Source organism: Miniopterus natalensis, chromosome 4, assembly GCF_054644295.1.
Source record: "Miniopterus natalensis isolate mMinNat1 chromosome 4, mMinNat1.hap1, whole genome shotgun sequence".
Lineage (NCBI taxonomy): Eukaryota > Metazoa > Chordata > Mammalia > Chiroptera > Miniopteridae > Miniopterus > Miniopterus natalensis.
The window spans coordinates 17,691,832-17,714,632 of record NC_142084.1 but is presented as its reverse complement, the minus strand read 5'-3'; the positions used below and the strand labels follow the sequence as shown (position 1 = coordinate 17,714,632).

The 22,801-nt window shown below is 40.4% G+C and overlaps 1 protein-coding gene and 1 pseudogene across 1 annotated transcript in view; one reads left to right on the top strand and one right to left on the bottom strand.

Moving 5' to 3' along the window:
* The first annotated feature begins 695 nt into the window (after nt 1–695).
* The window catches only part of CTNNA1 (catenin alpha 1), a 174,225-nt gene continuing 152,119 nt past the window's right edge, over nt 696–22,801 (top strand). The window contains exon 1 of the mRNA XM_087816341.1: nt 696–805. The gene's annotated coding sequence lies outside the window, so the exon portion shown is untranslated. The remainder of the gene's footprint in view (nt 806–22,801) is intronic.
* Nucleotides 8,710–16,983, bottom strand: LOC107530100 (large ribosomal subunit protein uL4 pseudogene; annotated as a pseudogene).

The following is a 22,801-nucleotide window of genomic DNA, read 5'->3' as shown; positions in this document are numbered from 1 at the left end:
CATTCACCAGGAAGGTAAGGAAGAAAGAGTGGGAATAAAATTCCCTAAATGGCTGTAGGGATAGGGACAGAAGCTGGGCTCTTTCGGTTTCCTTTTGCGGCAAGTGAGCGGATGATTCCTAGAAGGGCTTCCACCTCGCATTATGCGGTCCCTAGAGTCCATTCTAGCGCTACTCTGCCTCAAGCTGCGAGGCCTCAATTTCTATTGTAAAACGGGGTGGGCCTAGAGCACTTTTCTGGAAACCTGTGGCTCGGGAACACCTGTGGCACTCCTCCGAGGAGTGGACCCAGGTCCTTGAAGCACCAGCCAGGGAAGGGGCCCGCGCCCGCCGCGCCCGGAGGTTCACCTGCGCTCTGAGCAGTGACTCACCTGCCCTCCCTCCCACTCCAGCTGTTCCAGGAATCACCGCTCCTCCTTCCTCTCCGGGGGTCACTCCCGGCCTGAAAATCCACTAGGGGCCTGGGATGAAGTAACTGTGGGGTGAAGGGCAGGGTGCAAGAGGTCCTTTTAGTGGTTCCGGCCTGGCGTCGCCAAGCTCTCTTAGTTGGGGACTCGCCCCTCAAGGCGAGGGCCAGGAAAGCAGGGCAACGGCGGGAGGCGCCCGGAAGAGCGCGCCAGAGGGAGGTGCTGGGAAGGGCGGGCGGTGCCTGAGCCGCGGGGCGGGGGCCACCGGCGGGGGGCGGGTCGGGGGCGGGGGCGTCGGGCAGCCTATTTCCTCCTTGGAGCTCGACGGGAGCAAGACAAAGCGGCGTCCGTCGGCTTGGAGCCTCGGGAAATCTTCCTGCTCTCGCCCCGTTCGCCGCAGGTAACTCTTCGCGGGCCGTGGGCTCCCCACCCAGGTCGAGGGGCTCTTCAGGCGGGCGGGGGCGGCGCCGTCTCCTCGCGACCCCGCCTGGACGCGGGCTCGGGGCGGGCGCGGCTGCGGCGGCCGGCCCGCTTCCCCTGTGGGGCCCCGGGCCTGGGCCCTGGCCGGCCGGGCGGGGCCGGCCTTTTCTAGAGCCCGAGAAGTTGAGGGAGCTCGGCGGCTGGCACCCAGCGAGCCTCAGGCCGCGCGCCGCCGCCGCGCTTCCTCTCGGGAAAGTTTCTCCCGGTTTCTCAACTTTGTCCAAGTGGACTCGGTGCGCGCTCTAGGCCCGCGCTGGGCCCCCTCGAGGGGGCTGCCTTCCTTGTGAGGAGTCGGCGCGTTGTTCCCGCTACGGAAATGTTCGGGAACTGAGTTTTCCGAGGACGTGATTGTGGTTTGTGGTTTCCGTGGTCTCACTACCCCGACCGAAACTTCCCGCTCTGCTGGCCGGGGTGTCGCCCGTCCCGCACGTCACACCCGCATTCCCGGCGCGGGCGAACGCGAAAGTTTGTGCGCTTGCTTTCTCCGACTGTCTGCTTGGGAAGGTGCGCCACACCCGTGTGGACTTTTGGCGTGTACCAAGTTAACCTTTGTTGTGAAATTACTCAGGCTTCTTGTGCTGGTGAACTAACTGGAAGCTCTTACCTCGGGTTAGTCCTAGTTATCCCGATTGGCCTTAGAGGCTTTTTTGTTGACTTTTAAAGAGTGTGCGTGTGTGTGAAGCACTTGTTGGAAAAAATGTCGACTGAATGCCTAACCTTGGCTTGGCAGGAATGGCTTCCCAGTAACACAGGCGGCAGTTGGCTCACATCCAGGGTTGACACTCTTTTTGTCCTCCCGCGTCTTTGTAACATTTTTGTTTTGTACAGAATTTACAGTAATTTAGAAAAGAATATGTTAAGTTTCCGACTAAATTAAGGGCATTTCATATTTATGTTGAAGGAAATGATTACATCATTGTATTGTTGCAACAGGATAGGCATTTCGATTAGTGGGTATTTTGTTCACAGCGATTTTTAAAAAAGACTACACATGTGTATGTTACTTTAGGAAATTTAAGAAACAAATTTGTAAATCCAATTAATTAGGATGTTTTATTTTGTGTTACAAGAGGAAGCACAGGAGAAATTATCCGTGATCTCTGCCCACTTATCTACCCTCCTTGACTTTTGTTAAGTTAAAAAATAATTTTTTACCCACTTTCTTAAGGGCCCACAGATCATTAAGATATAGTCTCTGCCCCTAAGAGCTCACAGTGGAAGAGGGAAGGCACACACCCAGGTGTAGTACGAGGCAGGCTGATTGCACTAAGTGCCATAACAGTACTGATGAGAAACTTGTGTGTGAGTCAAATCTTATATAATGCTAATGGTAAGAGAAACTTGTGGAGGCATGGAGAGGGGGCTAGTTTTGTTTGGATACGGCCAGAAAGGCTTCCAGGAGGGGCGTGGCATTTGAACAGGATGAAAATGAAGAGGGTTTTGTCGAGGGAGGGAGGGAGCATAAAAGTGCATGGGAGTCTGTGGAGTTGTGAAAACTCTCTTCTGGCTGGTCTTATTCTTTTGGCTCTTGCTTCTCATTCCCCCCCCCCCCCCCCCAGTCCACTCATAGCTAAGATTCTGTCCTATATATCTCAGTCCTTCACACAGTTGATGTGGCATTACCCTTACTCCCATCAGTAACATCTCATTCTATACAGTGACTTAGAGATCAGGGGTCACTTCTTCATCCAGGTTGAGGATCAGTTCCCTGCACAGTCTTCCTGTCATCAAACTTACATGCTAAAGTCCAAGCTTCTGTTTTGATTGCAGGTCTTACCTGACCTCATGGTCACCTGTGCACCAGAGAACTGCTTGGCTGTCCCAGGGGCTTCTCGAACTCAGCATGCCCCAAATGAGACACCTCTTTTTTCTGGAGACCTAAACCAGAGGTGGAGATCAGCAATAACTGCCAGGGCACTGGAATTTCTTTGAGAAAGTAACAATAGTGTTAGACATGACGAATGTGGTTGTTGGGGGTGGTAGCGTGGGTGCTACTGAAGATCTGGACAGAGGGAACAGAGTTCTCTGGGTTCTCTGCTGTGTAAAAGTCCTGAGACAAGAAAGAACTCCATGTGTTTAGAGGCGTAAGAGAAGAACCATGTAGCTTGAATACTTTTGGGGTGGGGAGAGGCGCCAAATGATTGCCAAGAAATGCCAGGTCACATGCTTGGATTTTACTGTAAGAGCTCTAAGAAGCCATTGTAGGAAGTTTCATGATCTGATTTCCTGAATTTTAAGATCACTTTGCTAGTGCTTGCAGGGCTTGTATTTATTTATGTACAAGTGGAAGTATGGAGCTGAGCTAGGAAGATGGAGTGAAGGTATGGGGGATGAAGGAGCTGTATTTTGTAGAAATGATACAGGGCTTAAATTTGGATGGAATGTAGTGTCCTAGGCTTATCTGTAACTGTTGTTTCCTCAGTGATGCACCCTGCAGGAATACAGCCCCTCCCCCATTTGTATTCCATCACTTCAGTGATGAGCTAGTAGTAATACCTTGGGACTCAAATTAGCACTTTGCTTTCTGGTAGCAAACCTCTTCTCACCGGATGGTGTACTCCATTGTACTATGCGTACTATTATTGATATCCTTCTTTGCCTTTCCTGCTGTAAAATGAGCCTGTGAGCTTCTTGAAGGGAGGGACGGCTAGCCTTAGCCTTTGGCATGGTACGTGTTGTGGAGGGCAAATTAGATGCTTTGTTGAATGGAGGAGGAAATAGTCTTTCCTGTCTGGAGTCTAGCTTGTGGGTGGAACTCTGACAGATGAGGCAACAGTCAGATTATGGAGGACCTTGAATACCAAGTTGCTGTTTTGGGCAGATTGAGAACCATCTCTTTTCATTCTTCTTTCTACCCAGATCTAATCAGAGATGAAATCTTCTCCATCCAGTCTTCATCTTACATAAATTCCTTTTTTCCGGTCTCCTTGCTTTTACACTGTTTTAGATTATCCTTTTATCTTTGAACTGTGAAACTACTTGTTTTCTGGATAAATTGTTCTATTTGTTTTGTTGCCTTTTTCATATTTTTTCCTGTGCCTGGAGCACCCTCTTTTTCCCCCCTCATCCATCTGACAAACTTATTTATTCTTTAAAACCCACCTTGGACGCCACTGCCTCTGGGTGCTTCTTGGGTACCTTGTACAAATTCTTGGGTACAAATTCTTTTATACTGTTAATTAGATATTTTTAAGGTATGGCTTCCTCACAGCTGGGGGTTTCTTAGAGGTGAGATCTAAGCCTTCATTTAATTAAAAAAAATTTTTTTTTTTAATCTTCATCCAAGGATATTTTTTCGATTGCTTTTCAGAGAGAGTGAAAGGGAGGGAGAGAGATGAGAGAGAGAGAGAAGGAGGAGGAGAGAGATAGAGAGAGAGAAAAACATGGATGTGAGAGAGACACATTGATTGGTTTCATCCCACCCGAAGCCGGGACTGGGGCTAGGGATTGAGCCTGCAACCAAGATACATGCCCTTGACCAGAATCGAACTGAGATCCTTCAGTCCGAGGGCTGATGCTCTAACCACTGAGCAAACCGGCTAAGCCTTTTATTTTTTTTATCCTCACCTGAGGATATGTTTTTACTGATTTTAGAGAGAGAAGGGGGGAGGGGAGAGAAAGAGAGACATTGATGTGAGAGAGAAACATTGACCAAACTGCAACCTAGGCATGTGCTGCGGACCAGGATTCAAACCTGAAACGTTTTGGTGCACGGGACGTTGCTCCAGCCAACTGAGCACCTCGGCCAGAGCTAGGCCTTTATTTTTGATAACATTTTTAAAAATTAAAATGACATACACAAACATGTATGTGTAGAAAAGTGCTCAAATAACGAGTACCTGCTTAATGAATTATTTCAGTGAATATCACCTGTATCCACCATCCAGGTCAAGAAACAGAAAATTACCAGTACTCTAGGAATCCCTTTTTGTTTCATTGCAGTCACTACCAACCCCTCCACTCTCTTCAGTTTTTAACCTGAGATGTTAAGGTTGCTCAGTAAGTGTTCGCCAAACTTAGTCGTATTTCTTTCTGTCTTCCCCTCCATCATTCAGTCTTTTTTAAAATTTATCTTTATTTTTGAAAGTATTACTGATGTCCCCTTTTCTCCCTGCATTAACCCCCTCCTACCAGCCCCACCTCCCACCCCAGGCCTTCACCACACTATTGTCTGTGTCCATGGGTTATGCATATATGTATATAAGATCCTGGGTTACTCTCTCCTCCCCCACCCTCTAGTGTTTTTACATATAAGCAGTACTTTCATTTGAGAAACTTAATGCTATCTTGCTGCATTGGTTACTCTCTTAGATTAGTATTGGCATTGGCATTCAAGGTCTTTTAAATTCTGGCCCTAACTTACTTTTTCAAACTATTTTCTAGTATAAATTGTTGCTACGTGTTGTTTGCCAGACATTTATACTGGGATACTCCATTCTTCTTTGACACAAATGCTGTTCATCTCTCAAGGCTGATTAACATGTTTTTTCCATTGAAACATTGGTTATTATTGCTGAAAGTGATATTTAATTTATCTGAGATTCAAAAATTTGCACCTGATTATGACATTCTCATTCATATATCATGTTTGTGTTCTAAAACACACATAAAATTTACCGTTTTAACTATTTATGTGTATACTTAAGTGTCATTAAGTACATTCACATTGTACGACCATCACTATCATTTATATCCAGAACTTTTTTCATATTCCCAAACTGAAACTCCATATTCATTAAACAATAACTTCTATTCCCCTCCCCTAGCCCCCTGGCAACCACCATTGTACTTTTTGCCTCTTTGAATTTGACTACTGTAGGTACCTCATGTAAATGGATTAATACGGTATTTGTTCTTTTTCGACTGGCTTATTTTACTTAGCATAATACCTTTAAGGTTCACCTGTGTTCTAGCTTAATGTCATAATTGTAAGTCTGAGTAATCTATTTATCTGTTGATGGATACTTGGTCTGCTTCTACTTTTTGGCACTTCTGAATGTTGCTATGAAGATGATTGTACAAATATGTGTTTTGCATTCCTGTTTTTAAGTCTTTTGAGTATATTCCCAGAAGTAGAATTTCTGGGTCATATTGTAATTTTATGCTTACAATTTTGAGGAACTGCCATACTGTTTTCCACAATAGCTGTTCCACTTTACATTTTTACCAGCAATATATTGGGGTTCCAATTTCTCCACATGCTCACCAACACTTGTTATTTATGTATTTATTTATTTACTTATTTATTTAATATAATAGCCATCCTGATGGATGTGAGGTGATAGCTCATTGTGTTTTGACTTGCCTTTCTCTAATGATTGGTGATGTTGAGCATCTTTTAGTTTGTTTATTGGCCATTTGTATATTTTCTTTGAAGAAATTTCTATTCAAGTCCTTTGCCTATTTTAATTAAGTTTTTTGTTGTTGAGTTGTAGGAGTTCTTTAAGTAGTTTGGATATTAATCCCTTATTAGATACATGATTTGCAAATATTTTCTCCCATTTTGTAGGTTGTCTTTTTACCCTGTTGATAATGTCCTTTTGATACTGGACACTAAACAAGTCTCAGGCCACCTATAATTACTTGAGCCAAATTAAGCAGAGACAGGGTTGATTTATATATGAGCATTTATTCCAATAATTTCAGCAGTATGGAGAGAATAGCAGGTCATCCTGAAAATTCTGCTCTTCCATGCTCTACTAGCTGGCTGATTATATAAGGATAAGAAAGAAGGGCTCCGTGAAAGGGGAAGGGGGGCAGGATAAGGGCTGCAGGGTTCCTGGTCTGTGCATCTCCTTCCGGGATCTTGAAGTCCGATAACAAGGTAGTTAATCTGTGAAGTTAAAGACAGCTTAACCTGTTCCTGAGACCAGAGAATGGTCAGCATTCTTGAGGCAAATTCCCGTAGAGGGTCAGGATCCAGCAACCAAGTCAAAGCTTGTCCTGTCCTTGGTCTGCTCTCAAAATGTATTTTCTTTTCTAAGAAATGGACCCATCTGGGCTCCAAGGTGCCTTGTTTTTCTACAGCCCTGTTTTTCTTCTTGCAACACGTCCTCCAGTTTCCCAGGGTCTGTAAGAAAACCTCTTATGTATAGTTAGTAAGGTGAATAACTATTAAACTGTGGTTCTATTCTATTACATGCCCTTCCCCTATCACTTTTGACTCAAAAAAGCTTGTTTTTTTGTTGAGTTGTAAGAGTTTTTAAAATGTTCTGGATATTAATCCCTTATCATATATGATTTGCAAATAAATACTTTCTTCCATTTTATAGGTTGTCTTTTTTACCTCTTTGATAATGTCTTTTGACGCACAAAAGTTTTAAGTTTTGATCAAGTCCAACTTACCTATTTTTTCTTCTGTTGCCTGTACTTTTGGTGTCATGTATAAGAGATCATCACCATATCCAATGTCGTAGAACTTTTCTCCTATTCCCCTTCCCCTTCTCAGCTGAACTATGGATACCTTGAGGGCAGGAATGAGGTTCCTTTGTAGCCACTTTACTCTCTAGCACAGTGAGCATATGTTGAGCAAGGAAGACCTGTAGAGAGAATAAAAAAAAAAAAAATGAAATTCTTGCCCAGCTGGTGTGGCTCAGCAGTTGAGCATTGGCCTTTGACCCAGGAGATTGCAGTTCTATTCCTGGTCATGGCACATGCCCAGGTTGTGGGCTTGATCCCCAGCAGCGGAGGTGTGTGGGAAGCAGCTGATCAATGACACTCTCTCATCATTGATGTTTCTGTCTCTTCTCTCCCTTCCTCTCTCTGAAATCATTAAAGACATGTTTAAAAAATAAATGAAATTCTTAACAGATCATAATAAACAATAAAGAGTTATGTAGTAGAGTGTCTTCTGTTTCTAATTTGTCATTGATTGTACGTCTGTTACCTGATGAATGGTGATCATGTGCTTTTTGGAGGTTTTAATTTTATGAGTCCCAGCCTGAGAGTTTGAACTTTGTCGTCTGTGTAATGAATAAGATGATTTATAAAGGATATTTATTTTAGCTTCTAATATGATAAAATGCTAATTTATTTTTTCAGTTATGGAGTGTTGGACAGGATGAGTTTTTATCCATATTAAATGGGTTGTCTTAAGAATAAAACCAGTGAACTAGTTCAGTATTTAAATAGCATTAAGTTTCTGATTTACCTTCCTTAAGACTCTTCTAGACCATAAATTCTTTTGCTACATGCTGAGCTTCAAAGCGATTACATTCTTTTGTATCTTCCTGTGTTCTGTGATACCTGACTCATTTCTAAACCCATAGCAAATACTATTCAATAAATACCGAATTAGTTATAGTAGATGTAGTTATGCTATATGTAGAATTAAGTCAGGTTGACATGAGGGTGAAGGGGTAAAGGCATAGCTTTACATCCAGCTTGTTGTTTTTTTAAGTGAAGCTCATTTATATCACATAGAGATAATATTCTGGTGTATAGCCTTTAATATTTTTTATAGGCATGTATAGTCATTATATACAACCTTTATAAAAACTAGGTTTTACCTTACGCTCTTTTGTAATCTGTCAATGGATCACTAGAACGTTTCTCATATTAGTAGCGTAAGATTAACCTTTATGTACCGCTAAGAAAAAAGAAATACTGCCAATAAACTAGGAAATGCCATCAATTATAAGACATATCCAGATTTTACAGACTTAAAAATGTGAAATGCTTGTGCTTTAGAATTGATGAAATATGATTAATAGCACAATGCTAACATAGCATTTAAAACATTTTTTTGTGTGCCTTCAATCAGGTTTCTATTCAAAATTAGCTGTGCAAAGTGATTTGACCTTTATTGACTAAACAGATTTAAGTTTATGCTGCACTCGTGTTTTTTTCTGTGGTGGGTTTCTTTTCTGTGGGCTTCTTTTCAGCTGCTGGTTTTTTGGTAGCTGCAGCCTTTTTCCCCACCAAAAGCTTGTGCTCATAACACCAACAACCTTCTTTCCTTTGTTCCCTACTACAGGCATCTTGCCTGGAACCCCTTTCTCATCTAATTTGGCTTCTAGTGCTGCTGCTGCTTCTGCTTTATCCATCTGGGGCTTGTGGTTCTTGGCCTGGCAGAGAATGGTGTTCTGGTGCATGGTCTTTGCATGTGGGTTTAGTGTCAACATAATGCTCAGGTTTTTCAGTGGATTCTTTTTAGGAACTCTGCCATGAATCTTCTTGTGTGGTGTTTGGAGGGCACTTTGGATCTCTGGGTGCTTTAAGCTTCTGCTAAGGTCTGTATTGAGCATCTTGTGCGTGGGAAGGTTGTAGTTACTCTTGAGGGCGGCAGCTTTACGCCAGGTGCTGTACAGGTCATCTAACTCGTGGAAGGCACTTCCAGTCCAAATGCAGAAATGGCCCACATGCCCACCAGGAGCAAGTTTCAAAATTTCAGTTTTGTATATTAAGCAGAGTAATTCCAGGGATGTTTCTGAAGGCTTTGATACTGTTGTCCTCATTATAGGTGATGTAAGGTCCCCTGGGTGGGATATGATGGTTTCTCATTTTGTTCTTATTAGCTCTCATTCACTGAGAGGCATAGACTTTTTTGATATCATTCCAGGTCTTAAGTCTCTTAAGCAAATCAGCCTCCTTGGTTTTCTTATAGCCTTCAACTTTTACCTTCCGCCGCCAAAGGAAGTTCAGGAACTTCCTCAATATGATGACCTTAGAGCTTCTGTGGCATGTTCACTGTGCATTGCCAGTAGAGCCAGGTTTTGGTTGGTGCAAACATGCAGCTTCCATGACACGTATTTCCAAAAGCAGCCTCGCCAGAATGATGAGTTTGACCACCTCAAACTCTGGGAATTTGAGCCACAGCTCTGCCAGTACCCTAAGACTCAGCACTGGTTTGGATGGCCTGCCAATTCACTGACAGCTTAGGGCTGTCTATTGCTTTTGTGCAAGTTGATGTGAACAAAGTTCACAATATCTGGTCAAATGGGAGCCTTGCATGCAGCAGGCAAAGTGAAATTTTTGCCTCAGGATTCCCCCTTTCAGAGTACACTGATACTAGTAGATGAGCACATGCAATGGCATGGAGAGGGGGGAGAACACCACACTCTTCTCAAGCTGGTGGCTCCCACAGGAAAAGGTAACATAGCATATTAACGATCCCTTCCTATTCCATTATATAGCTTCTTTGATCAGTTGGACATTCAGTTTGTTTCCAGAGCTGCTTTAGTTTGTAGCTAAATTTTTTGCCTATCCTTGATTATTTCTTTAGAATAGCTTCTTAGAAGTGGAATTCCTGGGGAAAAGATTTGCTACATTTTAGAAAAGTTTTTATTGTGATTAAATATACACAACATAAAATTTACCATTTTAACCATTTTTAAGTGTTCAGTTCAGTGGCATTAAGTAAATTTACAGTGTTGTGCAACCATCATTTTCAGAACAACTCTGTACCCATTAAACAATAACTCCTCATCTTCCTCTTCCTGTTCTCTGGTATACTCTGTTCTTTTCCTCTCTGTGAATTTGCCTATTCTGGGTACTTCAGAAAAGTGGAATCATATAATGTATTCCTTGGTATTGGGCTTATTTTACTTAGCATAATGTCTTCAGGGTTCATTCCTGTTGAAGCATGTACCAGAATTTCCTTCATTTTTAAGGCTGAATAATACTTTATTGTATACATACAACACATTTTGTTTATCCATTCATTTGTTGATGCACACTTAGATTGCAACATTTTAGCTACTGTCAATAATGCTGCTAGAACACAGGTGTACAAATATCTCTTTGAAACCCTGCTTTCAATTCTTTTGGGTATATACCCAGAAGTGGAATTGTTCGATTATGTAGAAAATTTATTTTTAATTTTTTGAGGAACTACCATACTGTTTTCCACAGTAGCCATACCATTTCACATTCCTACCAGCAGTACACAAGGATTTTAATTTCTTCACATCCTTACCAACATGTATTTCTGTTGTGTTGTTTGTTTGTTTTGTTTTGGTAGTAGCCATCCAAATGAGTGTGAGGTGGTATCTCATTGTAGTTTTGGTTAGCTTTTCTCTAATAATTAGTGATGTTGAGTATCTTTTCATGTGTTTTTGACTTTTCATGTATCTCTGGAGAAATGCCTATTCAAGTCTTTTGCACATAATCAGGTTGTTTGGTTGTTTTTATTGTTGAGTTTTAGGAGTTCTCTATTCTAAATATTAATCCTTTATCACATACATGATTTGCAAATATTTTCTTCCATTCTCTGGGTTGCCTTTTACATTTATTTTTTTTCTTTGGTTACCTACCTGGGCCTTTGGTGTCATATCCAAGAAATCATTAACAAATCCAGTGTCATGAACCTTTTGCCCTATGTTTTCTTCTAACTCTTATTGTTTTAGCTCCTACATTTAGGTCTTTGATCCATTTTGAGTTAATTTTTGTATATGGTGTAGGTAATGTCCAACTTCATCCTTTTACATATGGACTTACAGTTTTCTCAGCACCATGTGTTGAAAAGTCTGTCCTTTCCTCATTGAATAATCTTACCACCCTTTTCAAAAATCATTTGACTACAGCATATGGGAAGGTTTGTTTCTGGGCTCAACTCTATTGTGCTGGTCTCTTTTTCTCTGTGCCAGTACCACACTGTTTGATTACTATAGTTTTATAGTAAGTTGATGCCAAATTAGGATTTGATGCTAATATTTTGTGCATTTAAATTTTATGATTTAGTTGTATGTACATGTTGTTGTGAAAATAAAGCCCTTTAAGTTTTCTCTATTTTGATTGTGGAGGTGATTACACAACTGTTTGAGTTTGTCAAAACTCACAGTAGGCCTCGCCGGGCGTGGCTCAGCGGATGAGCATCGACCTAGGATCCAGGAGAATGAAATTCAATTCCCGGTCAGGACACATGCCTGGGTTGTGGGCGCGAACCCCCAGTCTGGGGCATGCAGGAGGCAGCCAGTCAGTGACTCTCTCATTATTGATGTTTCCCTCTCTCTCTCTCCCTCTCCCTCACTGATTGGCCCGCAACTGGGGCATGTGCCCTGACCGGGAATTGAATTTCATTCTCCTGGATCCTAGGTCGACGCTCAACCGCTGAGCCACGCCCGGCCGGGCAATTTTATTTTATTTTTTGAAAAGAAAACAAAAAACCCCTCAGAAATACACCAGAGTGAATTTTGCTGCATGTAAAAAGTGAAAAAAATAAAGTTAAAAATTAAATTCATTCAAAATGTATATTTTTTGCTAGTTTCTGTATATAGAATGAACAAACAGTGAAAAATATGGATTCAATTATCCTTTTTGCTGTCCCAGCCCAAATAATTTTTTCCTCATGATTGATTGTGAAGCCACACCCTTAGAAGACTTAGAGAAAATTTGGTTATACTCTACATGTTGGAGGCTTTAAGTCTTATTTAGTACTTTCTGTTTTTTCTTAATAAGTTAAACATATCAGGCATCTGGGAGAATCTCAGAGCATTAGTTTTGAAAATTTGCCTAGGTGCTGGTGTGTTTGCTTTTCAACCTGGAAGGTATTGCTTGTGCAGCTTGGTGGTCTAGCACCTCCACGTTGTGGCCATGGGTTGAGTGGGCCAACCATTGTGGGGAAGTGGACAGTCTGGATTGACTTGCCTTGTGTCACTCTGTTTACTCACTACAAAAGCATTATGCTAAATTTACCCATTATTGAAAGTTCAAAGTGTGTAGAAATAACCACGCTTCAAAATAAAACTTCAACATTGCCCTTTCTCTGTTGAAGCCTCTAAATGTTCATTATTTTCTTTAGTTTTTTTTATAACTATCAAACTCTTTTCTCTATGCGCAAGCATGCCCCAAACCCATTTCTAATGGAGCTTGAAATTAGCATGCATTTCTATTTACTTGCTGATGGACTGTCATCTATCAGCCCCACTTTTTGATTGGGATTTAATTTGTACTTTTTCACTGGCTGCAAGTTTGGATAATGCACATAGTGTAAATACAGTTCAGAAGGTAGCTTCAAGTGTTATTCTAAATATTTGTAACAAAGATTTGATCATTTGGAACAAGTATTATATGGGTAGTGTGATTTGATTTTTAAAATTCTTGTTATCTGTTCCATGTTCCCATTATAGTAAAAGAAGAGAGGGAATTATATTGTAGAAGTTATTATAATTTTCATCTGTAAGATTTTCTTTAAGACTTTGAGGGCTTTACAGAGAAAAAAACTCATCACTTGCATTAAAATTTTGTAATGAATAATCTAATTTAATCTTAGTGTTAAATAACTTGTCTTATTCTTAGTTGATAATTTGAAGGCTAGTTCTTTCCTGGATTGTTTTGGCTATTCCATTTTGTTATATTGAGCTGTGGATTTCCCTCATTTTCTTGTTCTGAGACTTTATTATTAAATATTATATATAAGTAGATCATCAATTGTATTTTGAAAATGTTTTATTGTTATGGTTTATTTTGCTAGTATTCTGCATTATGAGTTGAAGGTGCAAGTTTGAAGCCTAGTTAATTATCAAGTTACATAATCCTGTACTGGTTTATTAACCAGGTTAGACTGCACACTGTTCTTGAAATTGAAAGTGCTGTCATAACTCAGAAAATGCATTTGTTGTGGCCTATTTCTAGTGACATAAAGGATAGAAGTCTTTGTTAATAGTCCATTTGCCCTGTGCAGCTTTGATACCTGCTTTCTTTCCAAGCAAAGATGTATTGTTACTATTCTCTCATGGTATATTGAATATTTCATAATGTTAAATATTTCAATATTAATCCAGACTCTTAATCATGGTTTGTGAAAAATGATAATGCAGTGAATAAGGCAGAAGCTGAAAGGGTAAGTTACTATTACTGATGAGTCAGTGTTCATGGAGATTTTCTATTCCTGGGGAATCTCTAAATTGGCAAGCTTTCTTATAATCACCTGTTATCATTTTCTTGCTTCCTTGGACCTGGGGTCATCATGTTCTCAGAAAAGCTCTGGACTGACTTTGAAGCGTATCTTTAGAAACCTGTCATTTTGCAGAGAAGTGCAAAGTGAAATGTGAGCTTGATAGTTTGGGAGAAGGGGAAAAAATCCAACAAAATGAAATATGGCAGTGCTTGAGGGAAATTTAAGCTTCTTTAGGGTCATTAAGACCAGTGAAAGATGTGATAGTTTTGGGGTATCTTTATTGAGTCAGGGTCAAAGACAATATTTAGTTTGCTGTATCTCAGCTGCTGTGGGAAGGGTTCAGTTAAATACTATACCTTTATTGTAAGTGCGTTTCAAAATAGGTGCTGGGGAGATGTTAAGAATGTGGGAGTCACCATTGCTAACCTCAAGGGATTTACAAACTAATGGGATTAGCATTAGTAATATCACTGATAGGTAAGAATTTTCGATCTACACCCATTTTTACTAATCTATAATAAGAGAGACATTTCTTATTTCTACATGTTAGATGAAACCTAAAACAATTGAGCCAATTGTATTAATAATTTATAGAATGTTATTAGATGAAAGTTACCATGCTCAAAAAAGCCATGGTTCCTGTGTTCAAAGAGCTTTCAGTTTCATGGAGTTATACACACTGATATAGTGCTCTGTGGCAGTGCTGTAATAGAGATGAGATGCTTGTAAAGTGCTGGGGGAACCCAGAAAAGAGGGAACAGCTTTTTCTGTGGAAGCAGAGGACATTTGTGTGAATCTTGAAGGCAGATGGAAAAGTCTGGAAGGGTGCTTTGAGTAGAGGAAAGGGCTTGCAGAAAGCTCTGGAGACATGCGCATGTACTGGAGAAGAGTTTTTCATGAAGCGGAGGCAGGTGATGAGGCTGACAGGCTACTGTGGGTCAGGTTTGTTTGCAGGAGTTTTGGCTTCATCTTGTCTGTGGAAGATTACTAGGGCTGCTAGGAGAAGACTCCTAGGTATTCTAAACCAGGACCTAGGCCAGAGCCCTGAGAGCAGGAAAGGTTAGTAAAGTGAGATATTTAGTGAGGTGCAGAGGAGGGGGAGGGGGAAGAAAGAGGAGGAAAGGGAGTTCTGGAGTCTCTTTCTAAGGGACCTGGTTTGGTGGATCTTTGGTCAGTGGAGATGGGGAAGGCCACAAGGGGATTAAATTGGAAAGAAAATGCTTGTTTTGAGGACTTTGGAGTTTTGAGGAACTCAGCTCTGCTGTTGTGTGTGTGAAGTCCTTTAGATTGGGGAAATGCCTCTCTGGCTAGGAGGGCACTTGCTGGCAGCTTTTAGCCCTCACTCTGGTAACTATAAGAGGTGGGGCTTCTACTTTTGTTTTTTGGGGTCGTGGTAGTGGTGGTGTTCAGGATTTCTTAAGTAACTGGTATAAACAGTAAGAATACTAAGTAAGAATAGAATGGGTCCAAAGTATTTTGAAATTAAAAAGATGAAGTCCAAAATTCTAATGCTTTCTTAACTTTTTTGCTTTTCTTTGAGCCTTATCTTCTGCCATGTGACTCTTCATCATCTTTTTTTACTCATATTTGTGGTTCTTGGAAGGTGCCAAAGTTCTCTGATGCCATTGCCCCTTTTCAGTACCTAAAACAGCTGCTCCCAGCCCCCATCCCATACATTGGATCCTGAACGAGGACTTGTTGACCAGTTGGGAAGTCACTCCTGGGCGCTTCTCTTGTGCACTGATGGAGCAATTTACAACGTCATACTTTCTGTTGTAACTGTTTTCCTCCCTAGACTGTGAGCATTTTTTCCCAACTTTTTGAAAAATCTTAAAATGTACAGGAAAGTTGAAAGGGTAATACAATGAACACTTAATCTATCAATTCACCTAGATTAACCAATTATTAACATTTTCAGATTTACACAGTTCCTCTGTGTAAACATTTTTCTGAGGCATTTGGAAGGAAACTAGATATCAGAGTACTTTACCCTCAAGTTCTTCAGTATGTAACTCCTAAGAATAATGACATTGCCCTTTAAATAACTACAGTATCACTCAAGAAATTTTACATTGATATGGTAACATCATTTAATTCCTTTTAAAGAGTGGTCTAAAACGTGTTGGCTCTCCCTGGGCACTTGTGAGAAATGCAGACTCTTACTTTTTACCCTAGACCCACTGAATCAGAATATGCCTTTTAACAAGATTCCTGGAAGTATTGCTCTCATGCACGGTCCATACTCATATAAATTCTGCCAGTTGTCCCAGTGATGTCCTTTATAGTTTTTTTGTTTGTTTGTTTCAAATTCAAGAATCAGTAAAAGATCACATACTGCATTTAGTTGTCATGTTGTTTTAGTTTTGATTTCCAGCCTTTTTTTCTTTCCCATTACAATGACACTTTTTGAGAATGTAGGTGTTTTGTAGATGTCCTACAGTTTGGATTTGTCTAATTGTCTCCAGTTTTTGCAAGAATACTACCTATGTGAAGATGAATCTTTCTCAGGGCATTGCAGTTGTCAGGTTGTTCCACTGGTGGTGATGCTAAGTAAGTTTAGACAATTAAGTAGCATCTGCCAGATTTCTCCATTGTAAAGGCACCTGTTTCTTTTTGTACTTAATCATTAATTGCTGTGATGATCTGGTAGGGGTTTCTAATTAGTCTTTGTGTCCCTAGCACCTAGCAGGATCCTGGGACATGGTAATTGGTTAGTCTTTGATAAATTAATGAATTACAAAATAGGTTATCAAGGGTATATAGTCTACGATACAATTCTTTCTTGTTTTCTCAGTCTGGGTAACTTCCCAGCCTCCAATAAAGTGCAGGCATCTTTTCTCCTGGCTGTCCAAGAAAACTATAGTCCTCTTCTTCCTGTGGGCTTCTTAGCTGTGTTTCTCTGCCTTTTAGACCCATTGTTCTAAAACAAAACCCCTTTCCTTTTGTCTCTCTTTTCTCCTGTGCCTCCAGTCCAGATGCTAGTTTCATCTTCTTTGCTTCTCTTTTCAGAACAGAGTCATCCAGTTTCTTATGGAAACAGAGACCTCCTGTGCATCCATAATCAGTTGTCTGTTAGGAGGGTTTAGTGCAGCTTCCTCTTGAACACATTGTAAATGATTTCAATCATATGTGGTGGAAGCTAAGTAAATGAACATAGATATCCAGTCCTTACTGCAAATAGTCACTTCAGCAGCTCTGGAGCTTTTTTCCATCCCTTCACTTGGTCTTTCACTCCTTCTTGCTCTGTGCTGCAGCCACATTGTGTCCTGTCCCCACCCCAAGTCCAACGAGATGCTCCCTTGTCTCTGTTACTTCTGCCTGCAGTGCTCTTCCCCTAGATCAGGGGTGGGGAACTTTTTTTCTGCCAAGGGCCATTTGGATATTTATAACATCACTCTCGGGCCATACAAAATTATCAGCTTAAAAATTAGCTATTAAAAAAGCTCCTAGGTTTATTGAATTTCAAGTCCTGCCTGCAGTTGCCTTGGCCAGGGGCACACCAAATGATATATGGCGTTGCTGCTGGACGTTCCCTACTCCTCTCCTAGATAATCACTTGACTGCCTCTTCCTTGACTTTCAGATTTCAACTCAAATGTTATCAAAATAGAAAGGCCCTTGAAGGACCCTACATAATTTTATTACCATTACCCTGCTTAATTTTTCCCCCCCCTAGAACACTGATACCTATCTTATGCCATTACTACAGTGTATGTTTCATGAAGGCTCTTGGTCTTGTTCTGTGCTATCTGGGATAGTGCCTATATGGAGAAGGCTCTCAAATATTTGATGATTGAGTGGCTAAATGGTTGACATTTTTTAAAGGTTTACCTTTTGCCCTTTGCTTAGTGTTTTTGGTAATCGTTGTGTCCCCATTGCCTCAAGAAAATAAGGAACAGATGTTTAAATTTGAGAGTGATTAAATGTTTTTCCCTTTCTCCCTTTCCCTTCCTCTCTTTCACATCAATAAAGATGTATTAAAACACACACACACACACACACACACACACAAAAACATCATCTACATATTACATCATGAGCCCATTGCCGTGTCCCCATTTTCCTTCCTTTGTCCACTTCTACCCCTCCCCCCCCACCTTTCCCTTTGGCTATCAATACAGTATTGTCTGTGTCTGTGTGTTATGTATATATATGTTTTTTGGTTAATCCCTTCACCTTCTTTCATCCAGCCCCCAAAACGCCCCCTCCCCTCTGACATTTGTTAGTCTGTTCTATGTATGCATGTCTCTGTTTGTATTTTGTGTGTCAGTTTATTTTGTTCATTGGGTTCCACATATAAGTGAGATTATACAGTATTTCTGTTTCTCTGACTGGCTTGTTTCACTTAGCATAATAATCTCCAGGTCCATCCATGCTGTTGCAAAGGGTAAGATTTCCTTTTTTACGGCCACATAGTATTCCATTGTGTAAATGTACCACAGCTTTTTTATCCACTCATCTACTGATGGGCACTTGGGCTGTTTCCAGATCTTGGCTGTTGTAAATAATGCTGCAATGAACATAGGGGTGCATATATCCTTTTGAATGAGTGTTTCAGGTTTCTTTAGATATATTCCCAGAAGTGGTATTGCTGGGTTGTCAGGCAGTTCCAGTTTTAATTTTTTGAGAAAACTTTATACTGTTTTCCACAGTGGTGCACCAGTCTTCATTCCCACCAACAGTGCACGAGGGCTCCCTTTTCTCCACATCGTCTCCAGCACTTGCTTGTTGATTTATTGATGGTAGCCATTCTGGCAGGTGATGGTGAGGTGATTTATCATTGTGGTTTTCATTTGGGGCCAGGGATCGAACCTGCAATCGAGGTACGTGCCCTTGACTGGGAATTGAACCTGAGACCCTTCGGTCCGTGGGCTGATGTTTTACCAGGGGAGGGGAATTTTTTTCTGCCAAGGGCCATTTGGATATTTGTAACATTCACAGGCCATACAAAATTATCAACTTAAAAATTAGCCTGCCATATTTGGTCAAACATTTAATTAGCTCACCGGTAATGTGATGGCTGGAACTGCTTCTCTTTGGTGAGGTCTTGGCAGGGGCAGACCAAATGATTACAGCCTGAGGGCCGGATGTTCCTCACCCCTGCACCACTGAGCCAAACCAGCCAGGGCCGTAGCAGGCTCTTCTGATTACCGTGACCTTGTAGTATAGTTTGTTATCAGGTAATGTGATACTTCCAACTTCTTCTTTCTCAAGAATGCTGAGGCTATCTGGGTCTTTTTTGGTTCCATATAAATTTTTGGAATATTCCAGATCTGTGAAATATGCTATTGGTATTTAAAAATTTTTTAAATATGTTTTAAAAATATGTCTTTATTGATTTCAGAGAGGGGAAGGGAGAGGGAGAAACATCAATGATGAGAGAGTCATTGATCGGCTGCCTTCTGCAAGCCCCCTACTGGGGATTGGGCCCACAGCCTGGGCATGTGCCCTGACTAGGAATCAAACCTCGATCTCCTGGATCCTAGGTTGATGCTTAACCGCTGAGCCACACTGGCCAGGCTGCCCTTGGTATTTTTTTTCTTTATTATTATTATTATTTTATTTTATTTTTGTTTAAAATATTACAGATGTCCCTTTTTCTCCCCAGTGACCCATTCTACCCCATCCCATCCCCCTCCTCAGCCCCTCTTCCCACCATTGTCCGTGTCCTTGGGTTGTGCATATATGCATATAAATTCTTTGGTTACTCTCTCCTCCTCCACCCACCCGCCCTCCTCCATCCTTCTGACATTCGTCAGTCTGATCTGTGCTTCCATGTCATTGAATCTATTCTGTTCATCTGCCCTTGGTATTTTAAAAGGAATTGCGTTGTGTCTGTAGATTGCTTTAGGTAGTATGGACATTTTAATGATGTTAATTCTTTCAATCCATGAACGGTATATGCTCCCACTTATTTGTATCTTCCTCAATTTCTGTCTTCAGTATCCTATAACTTTTTGAGTACAGGTCTTTTATCACCTTGCTTAAATTTATTCCTAGGTTCCTTATTATTTTGTTGTTGTTACAGTAGTAAATGGAATTATTTTCTTAATTTCTCTTTTTGATAGTTCATTATTGTATAAAAATGCCACCAACTTCTGAATATTAATTTTGTATCCTGCTACTTTGCCAATTTATTAGGTCTGTAATTTTTTTGGTGGAGTCTTTAGGGTTTTTCTTATACAGTATGTAATCTGCAAATAATGACGGTTTTATTTCCTCCTTTCCAGTTTGGATGGCTTTTATTTCTTCTTCTTGTCTGATTGCTGTGGCTAGTAATTCCAATACTGTGTTGAATAAGAGTGGTGAAAATGGGCATCCTTGTCTTGTTCTGACCTTAAGGGAAACATTTTTAGTTTTTGCCTATTGAGTATGATGTTGGTTGTGTTTGTCATATATGGCCTTTATTATGTTCAGGTATGATCCTCTATTCCCACTTTGCTGAGAGTTTTTATCATAAATGGAGCTGGATTTTATAAAATACTTTTTCTGCATCTATTAATATGACCATGTGATTTTTTATCTTTCATCTTGTTTATGTGATGTATCACATTTATAGATTTGTGAATATTGTATCAACCTTGCATCCCCAGAATAAATTCCACTTGATCATGGTGTATGATCTTTTTACTGTATTGCTGGATCTGGTTTGCTAATATTTTGTTGAGGATTTTAGCATCAATGTTCATCAGGCATATTGGCCTGTAATTTTCATTCTTTGTAGTGTCTTTATCTGGTTTTGGATTAGGATTATGCTGGCCTCGTAGAAAGAGCTTGAGTTTTTTGAATAGTTTGAGGATAGATGTTAGTCTGATTGTGTTTTGACTCTTAGGTTTGATCAAGGCTAAGCATTTTTTGTATGATATTGTATTTGTGATTAGACAGACTGCATTTTGAGGGGGAAAACACCATAAGTTTTCTTTTGCTTACATGGAATAAGTTTTTGTACCTCTTATTATTTTTTAAACTTTTATTTATTGACTTCAGAGAGAGAAAGGGAGAGGGAGAGAGAGAGAGATAGAAACATCTATGAGAGAGAAACATCCGGCACACCCCCTACCCAGGATTTAGCCTGCAACCTGGGCATGTGCCTGAACTGGGAATCGAACCCGCGATCTCCTTCGTCATGGGATGAAGCTCAGTCAACAGCCTCACAGACTGGGCTATGTATACCTCTTACCCCTTCTTCTCCCCTCCTCCTTCATTCTCCAACCAATTTACATTTTAGCAGGTGACAGGTTTGGGGGAGGCTTTAGTAAAAGAGGCAGGTGTCAGGGTGAGTAATAATTATAAGAGTTACCTTTTTTTTTCCCCCCTGATAGCCACTGGGCATTTTGAGAGTTGAGATTCCAATAGCAGTGTTAACTCTGTTTAATGCAGAAGCAACCTGGTATCCTTGTGACTGCACTAGTAATGCACAATCCTGTATCTTGTATAGGGTGACAGTTAATGTTACTGTGAGTACTTTTAATTTCTGAATTTTCTGATTTGCATTTAAATGAAACATCCTAACATTGCATTACCTTAACCTTGCTGTTAAAAAAAATGTCATTGAGTAGCCTGGTAAGGGTATTCTAAAGCTTTGGAGCAGACACGTTTTAAGAATGATGTTGCTATTCTGTTGTAAGTGAACATTTAAGGTCTGAAGAAGGTATGTAGCTCTTTGCAAAAAAGAGGCAGTTTGCCAACAATCAGCCTTCCTTAGTTCTGATGGAGCTGTGCTTTTATTTTCAGTTTGCTTCTTCATTTCTCTTTCTATCATAAAGGTTGCTGGTCAAGTGCCTACATCTCTGCCCCTTTCTGAATTTATAGTGAACTTTTGCTTTATAGCTAGGATTGCTGTTTATAAGATAATGAAGATTGAATAACTACGGTTTAACTTTTTATTTAGTTCCGCTAAGCATGATCCCTCCTATAAAACCCTTAGGTTGCTGTAATTCATTAAGGTTGGCTAGCTGTAGTAGGTTATGTAATAGATCTTGTAAAGGAGTACTCTAAGTTAATTGGAAAACTTAGAAACTGTCAAGAGTTTGAAACTTATTTGTTTAGCTACTTTAAACAATATTACTTGTAGAGAAGCAGAAGATATGACTAAGATTAAGGCAGGAGCTTTGTCTTGGTAGGCTTGTAAATATTTTAAAATCAGGTTACATAAATTCAGTTCAACTAATACTGTGTCTGCTCTGCATAAAACACTTTCCTTGCCAGCAACTTAGGGATATAAAGGAGTATAAGCATAGTTACCCTCCTTAAACTTAAAATATAGCTAGGAAGACCACAGGATAAACCTGGGGAAAATTAATTACACTTAATAAAACAATACAGAGGCTATGGAGAGATAATATAAATGAAAAGAATACTAGAATTTCAGGACTGGAAAGGACTTGGAGCTTAGAATTTAGCCCCTTTCATTTTATAGACGAGAACTGAGGATCCAGAGAGGTGAAGTGATTGCCCAAGATCAGATAATAAGTTAGTGACAAAGCTGGTACCAGAAGCCATGTTATCTCCAAACATATTCTCATTAGATTTTAAATACTCTCCTTTAACTTTTTGAAATCCTTTTAGGGTTGGGGTCACCGAAGTCATAACTTGGCTCTGAAGGGTAGTTTAATAATGTTCAGTGTCACTCTTGGCAGGGCCTTTGATTAAAGATGCTGTACAAGGCAGTCTGCTTCCATCATGGTTATTGAAAGACTTGAAGACACACTGAATGGGTTTCCAATTTTCAAGTGTCAGTATATTTCAAGTTTCTCAATGTTAGTGAGTGATTGAGTCCTTTGCCTTAACATCTTTAGTGGGAGCCTGCATCTGGTGAATTTTTATGGGGGAGACTAGAGACTTCCTCAGATATATTAATTATTTAAGGGGATGTGGAATTCTGGAATGTAGAAATGGAAGGATTTTAGGGGAGAATCTTGTTCAGTGGTTGCAAAGTGTTGACAGACAGGGCAAACCTATTCAGACACCTTTGCTTGTCCCACACAATGGTAAAATTTTTTGGAACTAGTTGCTAATATGAAAGTTGGGAGAGTTCATGTAAAAATCTGCATTTCTGGATCTCTTGAAAAATCGGATG